Source organism: Ranitomeya variabilis, chromosome 4, assembly GCF_051348905.1.
Source record: "Ranitomeya variabilis isolate aRanVar5 chromosome 4, aRanVar5.hap1, whole genome shotgun sequence".
Classification (NCBI taxonomy): Eukaryota; Metazoa; Chordata; class Amphibia; order Anura; family Dendrobatidae; genus Ranitomeya; species Ranitomeya variabilis.
The window spans coordinates 620,116,689-620,140,380 of NC_135235.1; the positions used below are offsets into that span (position 1 = coordinate 620,116,689).

At 49.9% G+C, this 23,692-nt stretch overlaps 1 protein-coding gene across 1 annotated transcript in view; it reads left to right on the forward strand.

Moving 5' to 3' along the window:
- Window positions 1–16,486: 16,486 nt before the first annotated feature.
- Window positions 16,487–23,692, forward strand: part of LOC143766085 (coilin-like) — an 833,506-nt gene continuing 826,300 nt past the window's right edge. Inside the window, exon 1 of the transcript XR_013213523.1 lies at window positions 16,487–18,289. The gene's annotated coding sequence lies outside the window, so the exon portion shown is untranslated. The remainder of the gene's footprint in view (window positions 18,290–23,692) is intronic.

The window sequence follows — 23,692 nt, forward strand, 5'->3', positions numbered from 1 at the left end:
TTTGGGCGCATGGCAGAGCTTGGAAGCAAAGGAGCGCCATTTGACTTTTCAATGCAAAATTGACTGGAATTGAGATGGGACGCCATGTTGCATTTGGAGAGCCCCTGATGTGCCTAAACATTGAAACCCCTAACAAGTGACACCATTTTGGAAAGTAGACCCCCTAAGGAACTTATCTAGATGTGTGGTGAGCACTTTGACCCAACAAGTGCTTTACAGAAGTTTATAATGCAGAGCCGTAAAAATAAAAAATCATATTTTTTCACAAAAATGATCTTTTCACCCCCAATTTTTTATTTTCCCAAGGGTGAGAGAAGAAATTGGACCCCAAAAATTGTTGTGCAATTTGTCCTGAGTACGCTGATACCCCATATGTGGGTGTAAACCATTGTTTGGGCGCAGGGCAGAGCTCGGAAGGGAAGGAGCGCCATTTGACTTTTCAATGCAAAATTGACTGGAATTGAGATGGGACGCCATGTTGCATTTAGAGAGCCCTTGATGTGCCTAAACATTGAAACCCCTAACAAGTGACACCATTTTGGAAAGTAGACCCCCTAAGGCAGAGGTCCCCAACCGCCGGTCCGCGGACCAGGACCGGGCCGTTGGGGTTTTTCAGCCGGTCCGCGGCGCCCCTGTTCAGCGGTCACGTGGGACCGCTCATTAGAGAAATGAATAGGCGGCTCCACCCCCCATAGGGGCGGAGCCGCATAATTCATTTCTCTAATCAGCGGTGCCGGTGACCGCTGACAGAGGAAGAGGCTGCGGCACCGAAGACCAGCTGTCCGGGGGAAGGAGCGGGACGCCGGGAGCAGGTAAGTATCTCATAGTCACCTCTCCTCGTTCCACACGCCGGGCGCTGTCTCCATCTTCCCGGCGTCTCTCCTCACTGACTGCAGGCAGAGGGCGCGATGACGCATATAGTGTGCACGGCGCCCTCTGCCTGATCAGTCAGTGCAGAGAGACGCCGGGAAGATGGCGCCGAGGAGCTGCAAGCAAGACAGGTGAGTATGTGTTTTATTATTTTTATTGCAGCAGCAGCACAGCTATGGGGCAATAATGGACGGTGCAGAGCACTATATGGCACAGCTATGGGGCAATAATGAACGGTGCAGAGCACTATATGGCACAGCTATGGGGCAATAATGGTGCAGAGCACTGTATGGCACAGCTATGGGGCAATAATGGTGCAGAGCACTATATGGCACAGCTATGGGGCAATAATGGTGCAGAGCACTGTATGGCACAGCTATGGGGCAATGGTGCAGAGCACTATATGGCACAGCTATGGGGCAATGGTGCAGAGCACTATATGGCACAGCTATGGGGCAATGGTGCAGAGCACTATATGGCACAGCTATGGGGCAATGGTGCAGAGCACTATATGGCACAGCTATGGGGCAATAATAAACGGTGCAGAGCACTATATGGCACAGCTATGGGGCAATAATGGTGCAGAGCACTGTATGGCACAGCTATGGGGCAATAATGGTGCAGAGCACTATATGGCACAGCTATGGGGCAATAATGGTGCAGAGCACTGTATGGCACAGCTATGGGGCAATAATGGTGCAGAGCACTATATGGCACAGCTATGGGGCAATAATGGTGCAGAGCACTATATGGCACAGCTATGGGGCAATAATGGTGCAGAGCACTGTATGGCACAGCTATGGGGCAATAATGGTGCAGAGCACTATACGGCACAGCTATGGGGCAATAATGGTGCAGAGCACTGTATGGCACAGCTATGGGGCAATTATGAACGGTGCAGAGCACTATATGGCACAGCTATGGGGCAATTATGAACGGTGCAGAGAACTATATGGCACAGCTATGGGGCAACTATGAACGGTGCAGAGCACTGTATGGCACAGCTATGGGGCAATAATAAACAGTGCAGAGCACTGTATGGCACAGCTATGGGGCAATAATGGTGCAGAGCACTATATGGCACAGCTATGGGGCAATAATGGTGCAGAGCACCAGGGAAACAAGCATGGTGCTCCCACTCATTCTGAACCTATGGTAAGTTGAATCACATTCTCATTATAAATGTCATAATTATATGATAAGTATGCACTAAGCTCCATCCCTCCATAACCCCACCCCCATATGACCAAAGCCCCGCCCCTGCCCCACCCCCACCGGGCCATGGAAAACTGGTCTTGCTTAAAGCCGGTCCCTGGTGCAAAAAAGGTTGGGGACCTCTGCTTTAGCCGACTTGGATTTAGCCTCAACCATACTCATAGGCCGCTCGCCATGTTGCCGGTCATGTGATCTGCCGTCAGGTCTCGGGGGTTTCCGCGCTGTCACGTGACTCACACCACCTGACTTGCATCTCCTAGCAACCCGTTGTGTCAGTTGTCATCAGTGTGCGCTGAACATGGCGGCTCCGGACAGCCCCACAGAGCTGCGGATCAGGCTCAGGTTTGATTACCCGCCGCCCGCGATCCCGGAGAGCAGCGACATTTGGTTCTTGCTGGACTCGGAGAATTGCCGGGCCGTGACCGATGTGAGTGCCATCATCAGGAAGCGATTCTATTACGGCCGCCAGGGGGCGGCCTGGACGGACGTCTGTTGCACCCCAGGGAGAACGTGCGCATCATCCGGGACAACGACACCATCAGGTGAGGTCTGACGTCACCAGGGGCGCCGCTATCATGGGGCAAGTTGAGCCCTTTGCTTCAGACGGCAGCCGTCACTGAAAGACAGGGGGCGGCAGAGCGGCGGTCAGAACACCTGGTGCCGACTCTCCATAGTCCCTGACACTTGCAGTCACTAGCGCGCCCCTGCTCACAACCCACCAGCCGGTCATCCCTGCACCTTGGCTGCTCTGTGCAAACAGGACCTGTGATGAGGTCACATGATCGGGACCTCCATGGATTGAAGGACTCTGCTGTGCTGGTTGCCATGGTGTGTGTGCGAGGTGTATGGAGCGGAGCCGTGTGTGTATGAGGTGTATGGAGCGGAGCCGGGTGTGTACGACATGTATGGAGCGGAGCCGTGTGTGTACGAGCTGTATGGAGCAGAGCCAGGTGTGTATGAGGTGTACGGAGCGGAGCCAGGTGTGTATTCAGTGTACGGAGTAGAGCTGCATGTGTATAAGGTGTATGGAGCGGAGCCCTGTGTGTATGAGGTGTACGGAGCAGAGCCAGGTGTGTATGAGGTGTACGGAGCGGAGCCAGGTGTGCATTCAGTGTACGGAGCAGAGCTGCATGTGTATGAGGTGTATGGAGCGGAGCCGTGTGTGTATGAGGTGTATGGAGCGGAGCCGGGTGTGTACGACATGTATGGAGAGGAGCCGTGTGTGTACGACATGTATGGAGCGGAGCCGTGTGTGTACGAGCTGTACGGAGCAGAGCCAGGTGTGTATGAGGTGTACGGAGCAGAGCTGCAAGTGTATGAGGTGTATGGAGCGGAGCCGTGTGTGTACGAGGTGTATGGAGCAGAGCCAGGTGTGTATGAGGTGTACGGAGCAGAGCTGCATGTGTATGAGGTGTATGGAGCGGAGCCGTGTGTGTATGAGGTGTACGGAGCAGAGCCAGGTGTGATGAGGTGTATGGAGCGGAGCCAGGTGTGTATGAGGTGTATGGAGCAGAGCCGGGTGTGTATGAGGTGTATAGAGCAGAGTCGGGTGTGTATGAGGTGTATGGAGCAGAGTCGGGTGTGTATGAGGTGTACGGAGCAGAGCCAGGTGTGTATGAGGTGTACGGAGCAGAGCTGCATGTGTATGAGGTGTATGGAGCGGAGCCGTGTGTGTATGAGGTGTACGGAGCAGAGCCAGGTGTGATGAGGTGTATGGAGCGGAGCCAGGTGTGTATGAGGTGTACGGAGCAGAGCTGCATGTGTATGAGGTGTATGGAGCGGAGCCGTGTTTGTATGAGGTGTACGGAGCAGAGCCAGGTGTGATGAGGTGTATGGAGCGGAGCCAGGTGTGTATGAGGTGTACGGAGCAGAGCCGGGTGTGTATGAGGTGTATGGAGCAGAGCCGGGTGTGTATGAGGTGTATGGAGCGGAGCCAAGTGTGCATTCAGTGTACGGAGCAGAGCTGCATGTGTATGAGGTGTACGGAGCGGAGCCGGGTGTGTATTCAGTATACGGAGCTGAGCTGCAGGTGTATGAGGTGTGCGGAGCCGGTGTGTATTCAGTGTACGGAGCTGAGCTGCATGTGTATGAGGTGTACGGAGCGGAGCTGCGTGTGTATGAGGTGTACGGAGCAGAGCCGGGTGTGTATGAGGTGTACGGAGCAGAGCCAGGTGTGTATTCAGTGTACGGAGCAGAGCTGCATGTGTATGAGGTGTATGGAGCGGAGCCGTGTGTACGAGGTGTATGGAGCAGAGCCAGGTGTGTATGAGGTGTACGGAGCGGAGCCAGGTGTGTATGAGGTGTACGGAGCAGAGCTGCATGTGTATGAGGTGTATGGAGCGGAGCCGTGTGTGTATGAGGTGTATGGAGCAGAGTCGGGTGTGTATGAGGTGTACGGAGCAGAGCCAGGTGTGTATGAGGTGTACGGAGCGGAGCCGGGTGTGTATTCAGTGTACGGAGCTGAGCTGCATGTGTATGAGGTGTACGGAGCGGAGCTGCGTGTGTATGAGGTGTACGGAGCGGAGCTGCGTGTGTATGAGGTGTACGGAGCGGAGCTGTGTGTGTATGAGGTGTATGGAGCAGAGCCGGGTATGAGGTGTAGGGAGCAGAGCCATGTTGCCGGTCATGTGATCTGCCGTCAGGTCTCGGGGGTTTCCGCGCTGTCACGTGACTCACACCACCTGACTTGCATCTCCTAGCAACCCGTTGTGTCAGTTGTCATCAGTGTGCACTGAACATGGCGGCTCCGGACAGCCCCACAGAGCTGCGGATCAGGCTCAGGTTTGATTACCCGCCGCCCGCGATCCCGGAGAGCAGCGACATTTGGTTCTTGCTGGACTCGGAGAATTGCCGGGCCGTGACCGATGTGAGTGCCATCATCAGGAAGCGATTCTATTACGGCCGCCAGGGGGCGGCCTGGACGGACGTCTGTTGCACCCCAGGGAGAACGTGCGCATCATCCGGGACAACGACACCATCAGGTGAGGTCTGACGTCACCAGGGGCGCCGCTATCATGGGGCAAGTTGAGCCCTTTGCTTCAGACGGCAGCCGTCACTGAAAGACAGGGGGCGGCAGAGCGGCGGTCAGAACACCTGGTGCCGACTCTCCATAGTCCCTGACACTTGCAGTCACTAGCGCGCCCCTGCTCACAACCCACCAGCCGGTCATCCCTGCACCTTGGCTGCTCTGTGCAAACAGGACCTGTGATGAGGTCACATGATCGGGACCTCCATGGATTGAAGGACTCTGCTGTGCTGGTTGCCATGGTGTGTGTGCGAGGTGTATGGAGCGGAGCCGTGTGTGTATGAGGTGTATGGAGCGGAGCCGGGTGTGTACGACATGTATGGAGCGGAGCCGTGTGTGTACGAGCTGTATGGAGCAGAGCCAGGTGTGTATGAGGTGTACGGAGCGGAGCCAGGTGTGTATTCAGTGTACGGAGTAGAGCTGCATGTGTATAAGGTGTATGGAGCGGAGCCCTGTGTGTATGAGGTGTACGGAGCAGAGCCAGGTGTGTATGAGGTGTACGGAGCGGAGCCAGGTGTGCATTCAGTGTACGGAGCAGAGCTGCATGTGTATGAGGTGTATGGAGCGGAGCCGTGTGTGTATGAGGTGTATGGAGCGGAGCCGGGTGTGTACGACATGTATGGAGAGGAGCCGTGTGTGTACGACATGTATGGAGCGGAGCCGTGTGTGTACGAGCTGTACGGAGCAGAGCCAGGTGTGTATGAGGTGTACGGAGCAGAGCTGCAAGTGTATGAGGTGTATGGAGCGGAGCCGTGTGTGTACGAGGTGTATGGAGCAGAGCCAGGTGTGTATGAGGTGTACGGAGCAGAGCTGCATGTGTATGAGGTGTATGGAGCGGAGCCGTGTGTGTATGAGGTGTACGGAGCAGAGCCAGGTGTGATGAGGTGTATGGAGCGGAGCCAGGTGTGTATGAGGTGTATGGAGCAGAGCCGGGTGTGTATGAGGTGTATAGAGCAGAGTCGGGTGTGTATGAGGTGTATGGAGCAGAGTCGGGTGTGTATGAGGTGTACGGAGCAGAGCCAGGTGTGTATGAGGTGTACGGAGCAGAGCTGCATGTGTATGAGGTGTATGGAGCGGAGCCGTGTGTGTATGAGGTGTACGGAGCAGAGCCAGGTGTGATGAGGTGTATGGAGCGGAGCCAGGTGTGTATGAGGTGTACGGAGCAGAGCTGCATGTGTATGAGGTGTATGGAGCGGAGCCGTGTGTGTATGAGGTGTACGGAGCAGAGCCAGGTGTGATGAGGTGTATGGAGCGGAGCCAGGTGTGTATGAGGTGTACGGAGCAGAGCCGGGTGTGTATGAGGTGTATGGAGCAGAGCCGGGTGTGTATGAGGTGTATGGAGCGGAGCCAAGTGTGCATTCAGTGTACGGAGCAGAGCTGCATGTGTATGAGGTGTACGGAGCGGAGCCGGGTGTGTATTCAGTATACGGAGCTGAGCTGCAGGTGTATGAGGTGTGCGGAGGCGGGTGTGTATTCAGTGTACGGAGCTGAGCTGCATGTGTATGAGGTGTACGGAGCGGAGCTGCGTGTGTATGAGGTGTACGGAGCAGAGCCGGGTGTGTATGAGGTGTACGGAGCAGAGCCAGGTGTGTATTCAGTGTACGGAGCAGAGCTGCATGTGTATGAGGTGTATGGAGCGGAGCCGTGTGTACGAGGTGTATGGAGCAGAGCCAGGTGTGTATGAGGTGTACGGAGCGGAGCCAGGTGTGTATGAGGTGTACGGAGCAGAGCTGCATGTGTATGAGGTGTATGGAGCGGAGCCGTGTGTGTATGAGGTGTATGGAGCAGAGTCGGGTGTGTATGAGGTGTACGGAGCAGAGCCAGGTGTGTATGAGGTGTACGGAGCGGAGCCGGGTGTGTATTCAGTGTACGGAGCTGAGCTGCATGTGTATGAGGTGTACGGAGCGGAGCTGCGTGTGTATGAGGTGTACGGAGCGGAGCTGCGTGTGTATGAGGTGTACGGAGCGGAGCTGTGTGTGTATGAGGTGTATGGAGCAGAGCCGGGTATGAGGTGTAGGGAGCAGAGCCATGTTGCCGGTCATGTGATCTGCCGTCAGGTCTCGGGGGTTTCCGCGCTGTCACGTGACTCACACCACCTGACTTGCATCTCCTAGCAACCCGTTGTGTCAGTTGTCATCAGTGTGCGCTGAACATGGCGGCTCCGGACAGCCCCACAGAGCTGCGGATCAGGCTCAGGTTTGATTACCCGCCGCCCGCGATCCCGGAGAGCAGCGACATTTGGTTCTTGCTGGACTCGGAGAATTGCCGGGCCGTGACCGATGTGAGTGCCATCATCAGGAAGCGATTCTATTACGGCCGCCAGGGGGCGGCCTGGACGGACGTCTGTTGCACCCCAGGGAGAACGTGCGCATCATCCGGGACAACGACACCATCAGGTGAGGTCTGACGTCACCAGGGGCGCCGCTATCATGGGGCAAGTTGAGCCCTTTGCTTCAGACGGCAGCCGTCACTGAAAGACAGGGGGCGGCAGAGCGGCGGTCAGAACACCTGGTGCCGACTCTCCATAGTCCCTGACACTTGCAGTCACTAGCGCGCCCCTGCTCACAACCCACCAGCCGGTCATCCCTGCACCTTGGCTGCTCTGTGCAAACAGGACCTGTGATGAGGTCACATGATCGGGACCTCCATGGATTGAAGGACTCTGCTGTGCTGGTTGCCATGGTGTGTGTGCGAGGTGTATGGAGCGGAGCCGTGTGTGTATGAGGTGTATGGAGCGGAGCCGGGTGTGTACGACATGTATGGAGCGGAGCCGTGTGTGTACGAGCTGTATGGAGCAGAGCCAGGTGTGTATGAGGTGTACGGAGCGGAGCCAGGTGTGTATTCAGTGTACGGAGTAGAGCTGCATGTGTATAAGGTGTATGGAGCGGAGCCCTGTGTGTATGAGGTGTACGGAGCAGAGCCAGGTGTGTATGAGGTGTACGGAGCGGAGCCAGGTGTGCATTCAGTGTACGGAGCAGAGCTGCATGTGTATGAGGTGTATGGAGCGGAGCCGTGTGTGTATGAGGTGTATGGAGCGGAGCCGGGTGTGTACGACATGTATGGAGCGGAGCCGTGTGTGTACGACATGTATGGAGCGGAGCCGTGTGTGTACGAGCTGTACGGAGCAGAGCCAGGTGTGTATGAGGTGTACGGAGCAGAGCTGCAAGTGTATGAGGTGTATGGAGCGGAGCCGTGTGTGTACGAGGTGTATGGAGCAGAGCCAGGTGTGTATGAGGTGTACGGAGCAGAGCTGCATGTGTATGAGGTGTATGGAGCGGAGCCGTGTGTGTATGAGGTGTACGGAGCAGAGCCAGGTGTGATGAGGTGTATGGAGCGGAGCCAGGTGTGTATGAGGTGTATGGAGCAGAGCCGGGTGTGTATGAGGTGTATAGAGCAGAGTCGGGTGTGTATGAGGTGTATGGAGCAGAGTCGGGTGTGTATGAGGTGTACGGAGCAGAGCCAGGTGTGTATGAGGTGTACGGAGCAGAGCTGCATGTGTATGAGGTGTATGGAGCGGAGCTGCGTGTGTATGAGGTGTACGGAGCAGAGCCGGGTGTGTATGAGGTGTACGGAGCAGAGCCAGGTGTGTATTCAGTGTACGGAGCAGAGCTGCATGTGTATGAGGTGTATGGAGCGGAGCCGTGTGTACGAGGTGTATGGAGCAGAGCCAGGTGTGTATGAGGTGTACGGAGCAGAGCCGGGTGTGTATGAGGTGTACGGAGCAGAGCCGGGTGTGTATGAGGTGTACGGTGTATGTATACTGTACATACAAATGAATATTAAAGAGTTTTAAAAATCAAAACACGAGGGGATTATAGGGAGAGAAATGGGAAGCGCAGAAGTCTGAGTGTAGTAGTTAGTTTCCAAAGGTGTGTACTCAGTGAATCCACTCACCTTTTTGGTGTCTTGATATACTGTGTATAGATTCAATCCATGGATCACTCCATTCCTCTTTCCACTCAGTTTGCTGCAAAGATCTGGGAACTGATGAGCGCACTGAACAGTGCTTTCATAGGCGATAACACTTTGTGAATGTTTTTCCCAGCAATATGCGCTCCTGAAGGATGATGATGGAACTCGATATTCTGATTCAAGGATGATTTTTATTTCAAACTAAAATACAACCGGTTTCGACTTCTTGGAGTCTTCCTCAGGTATAATGTCATGCCTATACCTGAGGATGACTCCAAGAAGTCGAAACCGGTTGTATTTTAGTTTGAAATAAAAATCATCCTTGAATAAGAATATTGAGTTCCATCATCATCCTTCAGGAGCGCATATTGCTGGGAAAAACATTCACAAAAATCAAAACAATGAATTAAACATTAACCCTTTCACGACATGCGCCGTACATATACGGCGCATGCCGTGAATCCCCCTTTGATGTGGGCTCCGGCGCTGAGCCCGCATCAAAGTCGCGACATGTCAGCTGTTTTGTACAGCTGACATGTGCGCGCAATAGCGGCGGGTGAAATCGCTATTCACCCGCCGCTATTAACCTGTTAAATGCCGCTGTCAAACGCAGACAGCAGCATTTAACTACCGCATCCGGCCGGGCGGCCGGAAATGACGTCATCGCCGACCCCTGTCACATGATCGGGGGTCGGCGATGTGTCAGGACAGTAACCATAGAGGTCCTTGAGACCTCTATGGTTACTGATGCCGGCCTGCTGTGAGCGCCCCCCTGTGGTCGGCGCTCACAGCACACCTGCATTTCAGCTACATAGCAGCGATCTGATGATCGCTGCTATGTAGCTGAGCCGATCCAGTTGTGCCAGCTTCTAGCCTCCCATAGAGGCTATTGAAGCATGGCACAAGTAAAAAAAAATGTTTTTAAAAATATGAAAAAAATATAAAAGTTTAAATCACCCTCTTTTCGCCCCATCCTAAATAAAACAATAATAAAAAAAAAAATCAAACATACACATATTTGGTATCGCTGCGTTCAGAATCGCCCGATCTATCAATTAAAAAAAAGCATTAACCTGATCGCTAAACAGCGTAGCGAGAAAAAAATCCGAAACGCCAGAATTACGTTTTTTTGGTCGCCGCGACATTGCATTAAAATGCAATAACGGGCGATCAAAAGAACGTATCTGCACCAAAATGGTATCATTAAAAACATCAGCTTGGCACGCAAAAAATAAGCCCTCACCCGACCCCAGATCACGAAAAATGGAGATGCTACGGGTATCGGAATATGGCTTTTTTTTTTTTTTTAAGCAAAGTTTTGAATTTTTTTTCACCACTTGGATAAAAAATAAACTAGACATGTTAGGTGCCTATGAACTCGTAATGACCTAGAGAATCATAATGGCAGGTTAGTTTTAGCATTTAGTGAACCTAGCAAAAAAGCCAAACAAAAAACAAGTGTAGGATTGCACTTTTTTTGCAATTTCACCGCACTTGGAATTTTTTTCCTGTTTTCTAGTAAAAGATATGGTAAAACCAATGGTGTCGTTCAAAAGTACAACTCGTCCCGCAAAAAATAAGCCCTCAAATGGCCATATTGACAGAAAAATAAAAAAGTTATGGCTCTGGGAAGGAGGGGAGTGAAAAACGAAAACGCAAAAACGAAAAAGGGCCGCGACGTGAAGGGGTTAAAGACATTAATGACAAAAAAGCAAAACACATTTTGTACCAAAGTCCCCTGTGCTTTAGCTGCAAAAATTTTATTGTGGTGCTTAACAGAAAATTCCTCTCTCATTGAATACACTATAAGACAGAGGTCCCCAACCGCCGGTCCGCGGACCAGGACCGGGCCGTTGGGGTTTTTCAGCCGGTCCGCGGCGCCCCTGTTCAGCGGTCACGTGGGACCGCTCATTAGAGAAATGAATAGGCTGCTCCACCTCCCATAGGGGCGGAGCCGCCTATTCATTTCTCTAATGAAGCGGTGCCGGTGACCGCTGATAGAGGAAGGCTGCGGCACCGAAGACAGGCAGGGGGAAGGAGCGGGACGCCGGGAGCAGGTAAGTATGTAATAATCACCTATCCTCGTTCCACACGCTGGGCGCTGTCTCCATCTTCCCGGCGTCTCTCCGCTCTGACTGCAGGCAGAGGGCGCGATGACGCATATAGTGTGCACGCCGCCCTCTGCCTGATCAGTCAGTGCAGAGAGACGCCGGGAAGATGGCGCCGAGGAGCTGCAAGCAAGACAGGTGAGTATGTGTTTTATTATTTTTATTGCAGCAGCAGCACAGCTATGGGGCAATAATGGACGGTGCAGAGCACTATATGGCACAGCTATGGGGCAATAATGGTGCAGAGCACTATATGGCACAGCTATGGGGCAACGGTGCAGAGCACTATATGGCACAGCTATGGGGCAATAATGGTGCAGAGCACTATATGGCACAGCTATGGGGCAATAATGGTGCAGAGCACTATATGGCACAGCTATGGGGCAATAATGGTGCAGAGCACTGTATGGCACAGCTATGGGGCAATAATGGTGCAGAGCACTGTATGGCACAGCTATGGGGCAATAATGGTGCAGAGCACTGTATGGCACAGCTATGGGGCCATAATGAACGGTGCAGAGCACTGTATGGCACAGCTATGGGGCAATAATGGTGCAGAGCACTGTATGGCACAGCTATGGGGCCATAATGAACGGTGCAGAGCACTGTATGGCACAGCTATGGGGCAATAATGGTGCAGAGCACTGTATGGCACAGCTATGGGGCAATAATGGTGCAGAGCACTATATGGCACAGCTATGGGGCAATAATGGTGCAGAGCACTATATGGCACAGCTATGGGGCAATTATGAACGGTGCAGAGCACTATATGGCACAGCTATGGGGCAATTATGAACGGTGCAGAGCACTGTATGGCACAGCTATGGGGCAATAATAAACGGTGCAGAGCACTGTATGGCACAGCTATGGGGCAATAATAAACAGTGCAGAGCACTGTATGGCACAGCTATGGGGCAATAATGGTGCAGAGCACCAGGGAAACAAGCATGGTGCTCCCACTCATTCTGAACCTATGGTAAGTTGAATTACATTCTCATTATAAATGTCATAATTATATGATAAGTATGCACTAAGCTCCATCCCTCCATAACCCCACCCCCATATGACCAAAGCTCCGCCCCTGCCCCACCCCCACCGGGCCATGGAAAACTGGTCTTGCTTAAAGCCGGTCCCTGGTGCAAAAAAGGTTGGGGACCTCTGCCCTAAGGAACTTATCTAGATGTGTGGTGAGCAGTTTGACCCAACAAGTGCTTTACAGAAGTTTATAATGCAGAGCCGTAAAAATAAAAAATCATATTTTTTCACAAAAATGATCTTTTCACCCCCAATTTTTTATTTTCCCAAGGGTAAGAGAAGAAATTGGACCCCAAAAATTGTTGTGCAATTTGTCCTGAGTACACTGATACCCCATATGTGGGTGTAAACCATTGTTTGGGCGCAGGGCAGAGCTCAAAAGGGAAGGAGCGCCATTTGACTTTTCAATGCAAAATTGACTGGAATTGAGATGGGACGCCATGTTGCGTTTGGAGAGCCCCTAATGTGCCTAAACATTGAAACCCCCCACGAGTGACACCATTTTGGAAAGTAGACCCCTTAAGGAACTTATCTAGATGTGTGTTGAGCACTTTGACCCAACAAGTGCTTCACAGAAGTTTATAATGCAGAGCCGTAAAAATAAAAAATCATATTTTTTCACAAAAATGATCTTTTCACCCCCATTTTTTTATTTTCCCAAGGGTAAGAGAAGAAATTAGACCACAAAAGTTGTTGTGCAATTTGTCCTGAGTACGACGATACCCCATATGTGGGTGTAAACCATTGTTTGGGCGCATAGCAGAGCTCAGAAGGGAAGAAGCGCTATTTTACTTTTCAATGCAAAATTGACTGGAATTAAGATGGGATGCCATGTTGCGTTTGGAGAGCCCCTGATGTGCCTAAACATTAAACCCCCCCACAAGTGACACCATTTTGGAAAGTAGACCCCCTAAGGAACTTATCTAGATGTGTTTTGAGAGCTTTGAACCCCCAAGTGTTTCACTACAGTTTATAACGCAGAGCCGTGAAAATAAAAATTATTTTTTTTTTTCACAAAAATGATTTTTTAGCCCCCAGTTTTGTATTTTCACAAGGGTATCAGGATAAATTGGACCCTAAAAGTTGTTGTCCAATTTGTCCTGAGTACGCTGATACCCCCTATGTGGGGGGGAACCACTGTTTGGGCGCATGACAGAGCTCGGAAGGGAAGGAGCGCCATTTGGAATGCAGACTTAAATGGATTGGTCTGCAGGCGTCACGTTGCATTTGCAGAGCCCCTGATGTACCCAAACAGTACAAACCCCCCACAAGTGACCCCATATTGGAAACTAGACCCCCCAAGGAACTTATCTAGATGTGTTGTGAGAACTTTGAACCCCCAAGTGTTTCACTACAGTTTATAACGCAGAGCCGTGAAAATAAAAATTATTTTTTTTTTTCACAAAAATGATTTTTTAGCCCCCAGTTTTGTATTTTCACAAGGGTATCAGGATAAATTGGACCCTAAAAGTTGTTGTCCAATTTGTCCTGAGTACGCTTATACCCTTTATGTGGGGGGGAACCACTGTTTGGGCGCATGACAGAGCTCGGAAGGGAAGGAGCGCCATTTGGAATGCAGACTTAAATGGATTGGTCTGCAGGCGTCACGTTGCATTTGCAGAGCCCCTGATGTACCCAAACAGTACAAACCCCCCACAAGTGACCCCATATTGGAAACTAGACCCCCCAAGGAACTTATCTAGATGTGTTGTGAGAACTTTGAACCCCCAAGTGTTTCACTACAGTTTATAACGCAGAGCCGTGAAAATAATTTTTTTTTTTTTTTTCACAAAAATGATTTTTTAGCCCCCAGTTTTGTATTTTCACAAGGGTATCAGGATAAATTGGACCCTAAAAGTTGTTGTCCAATTTGTCCTGAGTACGCTGATACCCCCTATGTGGGGGGGAACCACTGTTTGGGCGCATGACAGAGCTCGGAAGGGAAGGAGCGCCATTTGGAATGCAGACTTAAATGGATTGGTCTGCAGGCGTCACGTTGCATTTGCAGAGCCCCTGATGTACCCAAATAGTACAAACCCCCCACAAGTGACCCCATATTGGAAACTAGACCTCCCAAGGAACTTATCTAGATGTGTTGTAAGAACTTTGAACCCCCAAGTGTTTCACTACAGTTTACAACGCAGAGCCGTGAAAATAAAACATATTTTTTTCCCACAAAAATGATTTTTAGCCCCCCAAATTTTTATTTTCCCAAGGATAACAAGAGAACTTGGACCCCAGAAGTTGTTGTTCAATTTGTCCCTAGTACGCTGATACCCCATATGTTGGGGTAAACCCCTTTTTGGACGCACGGGAGAGCTCGGAAGGGAAGGAGCACTGTTTTACTTTTTCAACGCAGAATTGGCTGGAATTGAGATTGGACGCCATGTCGCGTTTCGAGAGCCCCTGATGTGCCTGAACAGTGGAAACTCCCCAATTCTACCTGAAACCCTACCCCTAACCTCACCCCTAACCGTTTACTGAACATTTTCTGACAGTCATAAGTGCCACGTATATAAGTGCCACGTATATAAGTGCCACGTATATAAGTGCCACGTATATAAGTGCCACGTATATAAGTGCCACGTATTTAAGAGCCACGTATTTAAGAGCCACGTATTTCAGTGCCACGTATTTCAGTGCCACGATATTTCAGTGCCACGTATTTCAGTGCCACGTATTTCAGTGCCACGTATTTCAGGCACTGAAAAATACGTGGCACGTAAATACTTCAGTGCCACGATATTTCAGTGCCACGATATTTCAGTGCCACGTATTTCAGTGCCATGTATTTCAGTGCCACGTATTTCAGGCACTGAAAAATACGTGGCACGTAAATACTTCAGTGCCACGATATTTCAGTGCCACGATATTTCAGTGCCACGTATTTCAGTGCCACGTATTTCAGGCACTGAAAAATACGTGGCACGTAAATACGTGGCACGTAAATACGTGGCACGTAAATACGTGGCACTTAAATACGTGGCACTTATATACGTGGCCACTGAAATATCGTGGCACTTATATACGTATATACGTATATAAATGTATATTTCAGTGCCACGTATTTCAGTGCCACGTATTTCAGGTTAGGGGTAGGGTTAGGGTTTTTTGTTTTTTTCTTGTTTTCTTGTGTTTTTCTATAAAAACGCATGCGTTTTACCGCGTTTACATGCATTTTTTCACACATGCGGTTTTTAAAAAAAACGCATGCAGATAAAAACGCAAGTGTGAAACCAGACTAAAAGACGCTTTTTATAGCAAAAAAGTTTTTGCGTCTCCACATTTTGAGACCTATAATTTTTCCACATTTTGGTCCACAGAGTCATGTGAGGTCTTGTTTTTTGCGGGACGAGTTGACGTTTTTATTGGTAACATTTTCGGACACGTGACCATTTTTTATCACTTTTTATTCCGATTTATGTGAGGCAGAATAACCAAAAACCAGCTATTCATGAATTTCTTTTGGGAGAGGCGTTTATACCGTTCTGCGCTTGGTAAAATTGATAAAGCAGTTTTATTCGTCGGGTCAGTACGATTACAGCGATACCTCATTTATATCATTTTTTTATGTTTTGACGCTTTTATACGATAAAAACTATTTTATAGAAAAAATAATTATTTTGGCATCGCTTTATTCTGAGGACTATAACTTTTTTATTATTTTGCTGATGATGCTGTATGGCGGCTCGTTTTTTGCGGGACAAGATGACGTTTTCAGCGGTAACATGGTTATTTATATCCGTCTTTTTGATCGCGTGTTATTCCACTTTTTGTTCGGCGGTATGGTAATAAAGCGTTGTTTTTTGCCTCGTGTTTTTTTTTTTTTTTTCTTACGGTGTTTACTGAAGGGGTTAACTAGTGGGCCAGTTTTATAGGTTGGGTCGTTACGGACGCGGCGATACTAAATATGTGTACTTTTATTGTTTTTGTTTGTTTTTTTTAGATAAAGAAATGTATTTATGGGAATAATATTTTTTTTTTATTATTATTTATTTAGGAATTTTTTTTTATTTTTTTTTACACATGTGGAAATTTTTTTTTTTACTTTTTTACTTTGTCCCAGGGGGGGACATCACAGATCACAGATCTGATAGTGTGCACAGCACTCTATCAGATCGGCGATCATACTTTCATCGGAGCAGGCTGCAGCTTTCATCTGCTGCCTGCTCCGACCCGGAAGTGCTCCCTGCAGGACCCGGATACAGCCCCTCGGCCATTTTGGATCCGGGGCCTGCAGGGAGAAGACGTTCGGTACGAGGTGAGTACATCACCTTGTACCGATCGTCTCAGGGAAGCACGCAGGGAGCCCTCTCCCTGCGCGATGCTTCCCTGTACCGCCGGTACACCGCGATCATGTTTGATCGCGGTGTGCCGGGGGTTAATGTGCTGGGGGCGGTCCGTGACCGCTCCTGGCACATAGTGCCGGATGTCAGCTGCGATATGCAGCCGACACCCGGCCGCGATCGGCCGCGCTCCCCCCGTGAGCGCGGCCGATCGCGTATGACGTACTATACCGTCACCGGGAATTAAGGCCCACCCCACCTCGACGGTATAGTACGTCATACGGGATTAAGGGGTTAACAGGGTTGGCACAGAACCTGTTGCAACCACTTGCAGCTCCCACAGCACTCCACTCTACCCTTTCAGGTGACTAGGCGCCAGTGTACATACTTTATATTAAGTGTATTAAAAATTGATTATCCTCTTGGCATAAGTATGTGTATATTATCAGATATTACTTTAGCTTGAGATGCAGATTAATCTACTTACCACAAAAGGGCCATGAATGGATTTGTATTGAGAATTTGAGGGAAAAGTTGCTCATTATGATATTTGTTACCAGTGGGTGTACTATGTGACTGGGCAGTCCTATCTGTATTGTATCTCCATCTTTTACTTGGTCGTGTACCATTTTAGATTCTTGTGTTAATAAAATTGATGTATTTTACTTCTTGGCATCTGCTTCTGCTTTCTATTTGGATTTTTTACTAGGCTGTTAGTTGCAGGTTCAATAAAATCAGTGTTTTATCAGCAGAGTATTATCACTACAGGACTAGTTGTCGCATGGCATGTAGTCTCTTTCTGCTCTGTAGAACCCCACGCCTACCACTGCTTGGCAGCTTTCTGCCTATGCAGTGTACAAAGCTGCAAATCAGTGGTGTGAGTGGGATTATACGAGCTTAGTATTCAGACAACTGCTAGAGGCAGCCCAGTAATGATACATCCCTGGAATCAAGGTCTCTGCCTCTACATCATGCTGTTCTCAGATTACATAACAAACACCTGCTGTCAGATTTTCTATACCTTTCACAACATTTAGCCTTTTTTTGGAATTGGACACCTTGGAACCTCCACTCCTTGTTCGCGTAAAGGAAATGGACTGCGTGGCTGATGCATCGGTTATTTTTCCCCAAGACCAGTTTTGGCAGGAATTAACCATTGTATACAAAGGACGGCATACAAGACCTGTAATTTTGGAAATATTCTGGCCCTGTCTTCTAACCATCATAATTTCGCACTTGTCATAGCCACTCAAGTTTTTACTCTTGCCTATTTTCTTGCTTCCGATGCTATTTTTTTAGTTTTTTTTTTTCTTATTGCCCATAGAAGAAAGGGGAAGAAACTAAATTTTGTTTTTACACATCTCTGATATGATCGTTCCAACCAGCATGAAATTTGTTTTATTTTTGTGATGAATATTCTGACTTAATATTGTCTGGAAACTAATGTTGATCACATATATGTCTTTATTTTAAGATTATTTGTCACCGTCTTTTTTTTTTTTTTCTTTTTTCTTTACATAACCAATATATATATATAATAAATCAACTAATTGTGTTGTGAGGGGTAAAATATTAAAGGGCTCTTTCCTTTTAGTAACTTTTTGTTTCTAAATGAACCTCACACACAATGTGAACGTACCCAATTATAAGGGAATTGGGCGTCATTTGCCATAGGGCGTTCATTAACCATTACCATATTCTTTTTCCCAAGGTTCGACCATTCCCCCTGCGACCCCTCCATTGCTCTCCATGGTGTATGTGACAACTCCTATGCCTGTCTTCTATGTGTCAAGCTATTTGGAAGCATTCAAGCGAATGATGATCATGTTGCAGAAAAGGTTCGTTCTATCACACAAATGGAAATCCTCAGTTTTGTGGATTGGACTAACGTTTTCTTTTTGATGATAAAAAAAAACAAACTGTGCTCCTAAACAAAGTAATATAAACCCTTTATTGCTTAAGACCTGTTAAGATGGCCATATCTACGGTAAGGAAAAACCCACATGGCAATATGTGATTGTGATCTCCCCTCTGTACAGCTCCTTGTGCATGTCACTGATTAGCCACCTCATGCCATCATGCCTGCTGGGTGCCACCAATGGGTTACCCTCTATCTGCTGAAATTACAGAATCCCTATATAATGCGGTATCCTAAGGAGCTCCTCGGAGCCCAACTGTCAGTTGCCCTGTTCAATCACGTGCCCTAAAGAAGCTTTGCCATCAAACTTTTTATCCTTTTAATGTATTGCAGTCAACATATCATACTGCACTGTGTACTTACCATTGCTCATTTTGCTTTTCTACCCAGTTAATTCTTCTCTTTTCTCCTCTCTATGTAGAATCAGGAAGTCTCTTGTCCCTGCATGAGTCATCACCCCCACCCCCTTCAACTCCTGACCCAGCTGCTCCCTCCTCTCCCCTGCCATGGGTTTTACAGTGATGACTCATGCAGGGAAGAGACTTCCGGTTCCTACATAGAGCTTAGGGGGGTTCAGCTAGTTAGTGTTTAACCCCTTCACGACTTACGATGTATTCCTGTCATTGGTTGTGTCCCTGCATTCCATGCGGGCTGCGGTCCTGAGTCCTCATGTTTTCAGGCACATGACAGCTGATTTGAGGAGGAAGAGGCCTAGAGTTCTAGTCCTCTTCCTCTCTGAAGAGACAATTTGAAGGGTCAACAGACATTTCTGCAGTGTAACCCCCTTTACGACCTATGACGTGTATATATACACACCATAGGTTGTGTACCCCCCCTTGGATGCAGACTCATGCCCCATGCCCACATCTTTTCCAGCACATGACAGCTGATTTGATCCTCTGTCATGTGCCCCTAACAACTGCAGGTGTAATCTCGAGCCACCCGCAGCTGTTAACTAGTTAAATGCCCCTGCCAATCTCTGACAGCGACATTTAACTTGCGCTTACCAGAAGCACGTCACTAATCCCGCCCATAGGTCCCTATGTCACATGATCATGGGGTGGCAGGGGGTCTGCATTGTGCTTGACATTGTGTATCTGCGTTCACAAACGCCCGATCTGTCAAGAAATAAAAAAAATCCGATCGGTAAACGGCATAATGAGAAAAAAATCAAAATGCCAGAATTAATGTTTTGGTTTTTTTTTGGTTGCCACAGCATTGCTATAAAATGCAATACCGGGCGATCAAAACACTGTATCTACCCCAAAATTGTATCAATAAAAAATGTCAGCTCATTGTGCAAAACCTGAGCCCTCAACCAGCCCCAGATCCTGAAAAATAGAAATGCTACGGGTCTTGGAAAATGGCGGGGTTTTGTTTCTAAACTTTGGATTTTTTTTTTTCACCACATAAATAAAAAAAAGAAGCTATACGTGTTTGGTATCTGAGTACTTGTATTCACCTGGAGAATCATAGTGGCAGGTCAGTTTGTGGGACACCGCGGTATTCCCGCTGTCCCCTGACTGCTGAGCCTTTACATGGCTCTCACCCGGTCTCCCACGGGGTGACGTCGCTGCGCTCCTGGTGGGGGCCGGGCTTTCTATGGGCGGGGCCCCATTCAAAAGAGGTGGGCGCGTTCATAGGCTGCTTCCGGATCCCCTCACTTGGACCCGGACCTGTCTCGGGGCTGCCGGTAATATGGACCCGCTCCAGGAAGCGGTGAGGGAGAAGATCAGCAGGGAGGGTAGCGATTGGCTAGCGGCGCTATTGGCCGCGAGCGGCTCCCTCCCTGCAGCGAGCCAGGCGTTGCGGTCGGGCGGGCGGCGTTCTGGCAGAACCTCCCGGCCGCCGACACGTCTGAGCCCGCCATTAATTTGAAAAAGGAGCGCGCGCGGCTCAAGCGCGCGCGCATCCTCACATGTGGGGCATAGCGCGGCGGGGACGGTCAGGCAGGCACAGGAAGGGGGAATTCAGAATAGTGTCGGCTCCGCTCCTACGGCCGTACTAATCCCTTGGGGAGGAAGCACTCAGCTGCAGCCTTTAAGCACCCCAACTGCACAGGAATCACTGGCGGTCGTTAGCATGGGGGGAGTTCAGGGTTCAGCGGCTTCAGCGTCGTCACAGGAGAATGAAGAAAGGGGGGAGTCCCAGGAATTGTTTTCCCCCACCCCACAACCTTCGGGGGGTAATGGTAATTATACTGGGAGGGGGCGGGAGTCGGGGTCAGCGGCCCTACAGCAAGTGCATTCTGCACCCATAATGGGACAGCAGTCAGGGGTTGGGCACACAGGGGTTAGAATTGAGTCCCCTTTTCCTTCATTCCCTGTAATTTTTTCAACACCCCATCAATCAGCTTCTGGGGGTCAAATAGCCCAGCCGCAGTTAGCATCTGTTATGGGAGAACATCAGAACGCCTCGGCAGGCTTATCGCCGATGGCAACCGATGTTGGACCCCCCGTACAGGGTGCTGGCACCTCGGCTCTGGTTAGTCAGAGCGCGAGTAACCGCTCCGCGCGCAGCATCTCCTCGTCTTCGTCATCCGGGCACGGCCGCCGCCACCGGAAAAGGCGTAGGGAACGGTACGGTAGCAGGGTACACTCCCACAGGTCCCGATCCAGCCATCACAGCAGGCGGTCCAGAGCGTCTAGATGGCGCTCTCCATCCTCCTCGGACAGTTCATCCAGCCGGTCCCGTCATCACGGTGCATCGCAGCACAGGTCCACTTCACGGATCGAACGGCGAGGTGCTACCTCCCACGTACCTCAGGATCAGAGTCGCTCGGAACCCAGTACACAACCCGGTGAGTACGCCTTTACTGGTGCTTGGGGCGGCGATAAGGGGAGTACGGGCAATGTAGCAGGCGCGGCCCCTTTTAGCGCGAGCTGCGGCAGGATTTTCGTAAATCCCAGGCTGTTGCAACCCGTCGCGCAGCCAAAACCAATCCCTCCCACCCGCCCCGATATTTACAAGGATGGCCTGTTTTGCGGTGTCCCACCACTGGGGTCACAGATATTGGCGTAAAGGAGCAAATTTGGGGTAACGAGTTCATAGACATTTGGTCCCTCGTATCCACAGAGCAACACTCGGTAGATAAGGAGAGACGAGTAGGTGAGAGGGTTTACGACAGAAAACCGAAGGTAGCCAAAACTATCAACAATTGGCTGCAGGCTTTCGCAGTTTTAGGATGCGTTATGGGGGAGAAGCACCCGGAACGATGTTCCGAGCTTTTCATTTATATGGACAGCATTTACAGTTCATATAAGTCCCATGGCGGTTCTGCCTGGTGGAAATATGACGAGGATTTTCGCCGCAGGCTCGCCGTCAATCCACATTTGGGGTGGGGGGTTAAAGCCACCGACTCATGGTTGAGATTGATGATGGCTCAGAAGACCCTGCAGCCCTTTCCCGGGTCGCCCGCCGGTCCGGTCAACAATGCAGGGTCAGCAGTCGTACGTAGACCAGGCACTTGTTGGCTCTTCAACGAGGGCCACTGCAAATTCTACGGCTTGTGCAAATACAAGCACGAATGCTCCGCCTGCGGGGGACCCCACTCTGCATCAAAATGCTCTAGACCTCCTCAAAAAAACAACAGCAATAAGTTATCCGCGGGGAGTGAGCCACCTGACACCGGTGAGCGTAAAAAGCATGGAACCATGGTTGTCCAGGTACCCCAATAAATCGGCTGCGGCGCAGCTAATGTTTGGTTTTTCTTTCGGTTTTTTCATTCCTTTTATTTTTTCAAGAAAACCCCAGTTTGCCAACAATCTAAAATCGGCCAGGGATTTCCCAGCAATTTTACAGGATAAATTGGATAAGGAGATTCGAGCAGGCCGCTTCCAAGGCCCTTTTGAGGCCCCCCCCTTTTCTAACTTACGGGTTTCCCCTTTGGGCATTGTCCCTAAGAAGGAGCCGGGTAAGTACCGGCTTATCCACCATCTGTCCTACCCAAAAGGCAGATCGGTAAATGACGGCATCCCCGACGATGACACCGCGGTTGCGTATATACCTTTCGACAGAGCCGTCGAAATGGTCAGAAAAGCAGGACCAGGCGCCTTCATGGCCAAATCAGATATTGAGTCTGCATTTCCGTCTGCTTCCGGTTCACCCGGATTGCTACCACCTGTTAGGAGCCATGTTCGAGGATAAATACTACTTCGATACATGCCTGCCTATGGGATGCTCAATTTCTTGCCATTATTTCGAAATGTTTAGTACATTTCTGGAATGGGTAGCTCGCAAGGTTACGCTTTTGCCGTCGATTACGCACTACCTCGATGACTTTTTGCTGGTAGGTCCGGCTAATTCAGAAGCGTGTCATCATGCCCTGGTTCAATTTAAGGATGTCATGTCCCGTTTCGGAGTTCCTTTGTCTCCGGAAAAAACTATTGGTCCTGTCTCTGTTATCACGTTCCTGGGGATCGAGATTGACTCGGTTGCCATGGAATTCAGGTTGCCCCAAGACAAGATCTCGAAATTGCTAGACCTAATTGCGGGGTGTTTAGCGGTCGGTAAGGTGACCCTGGTCCAAATGCAATCCCTCCTTGGTTCCCTGAATTTCGCCTGTAAGGTTATGCCAATGGGCAGAATCTTCTCTCGCAGGTTAATCTTGGCCACGAAAGGTGTGAAGCAACCGCACCAAAGGATCAGAGTCACGGCGCAGTTGCGCAGCGATTTGATCGTATGGCAGCGTTTTCTTTTTTCCTACAACGGCAAAACATGTTTTCAAGAAGACGAATGTGACAGTGACATTTTGGGGCTCAGGTTTGGCCCAGTGAACACGGTGGGTTTCAGCGTCAGGTTTAGGGACCAGACGTGCGCTGACACATGGCCCGAGTCGTGGGTGGCCAGAGCCTGGACACAGAACTCAGTATTACTGGAACTACTTCCCCTGGCGGCTGCCATGGAACTTTGGGGCCAGTTCTTGAGCAACAAGCGTGTCCGCTTGCAGCTTAGATCGGACAAGGCCATACATGCCCTCAATTTCCTTTCATCTTCATCGTTACCAGTCATAAAGGTCATCGCGGTGTTAAAATGCTTGGAGAACAACACATGGTTAAAGGCGAACTCCCATAACATTATAAATGGCTGCGTTACGGATGTTAAACTTTGTTCTGTTTCACAGGTGCGATATGGTCGGCAGCCGGGGGCACAGCAGCAAATCCTGGGATGCCCGCATTCGGTCTGGGATGCCCTGGAGAGCTGATTCCTCTGTTAAGGTCTTCCATCGCTCCTTCCACCTGGAGAGCATACGGTAAGGCATGGGATGAGTGGTGCATGGTAGCAGCCGAAAAACCGGTAGGTAGCTCCGATTGCTTGAGACTTC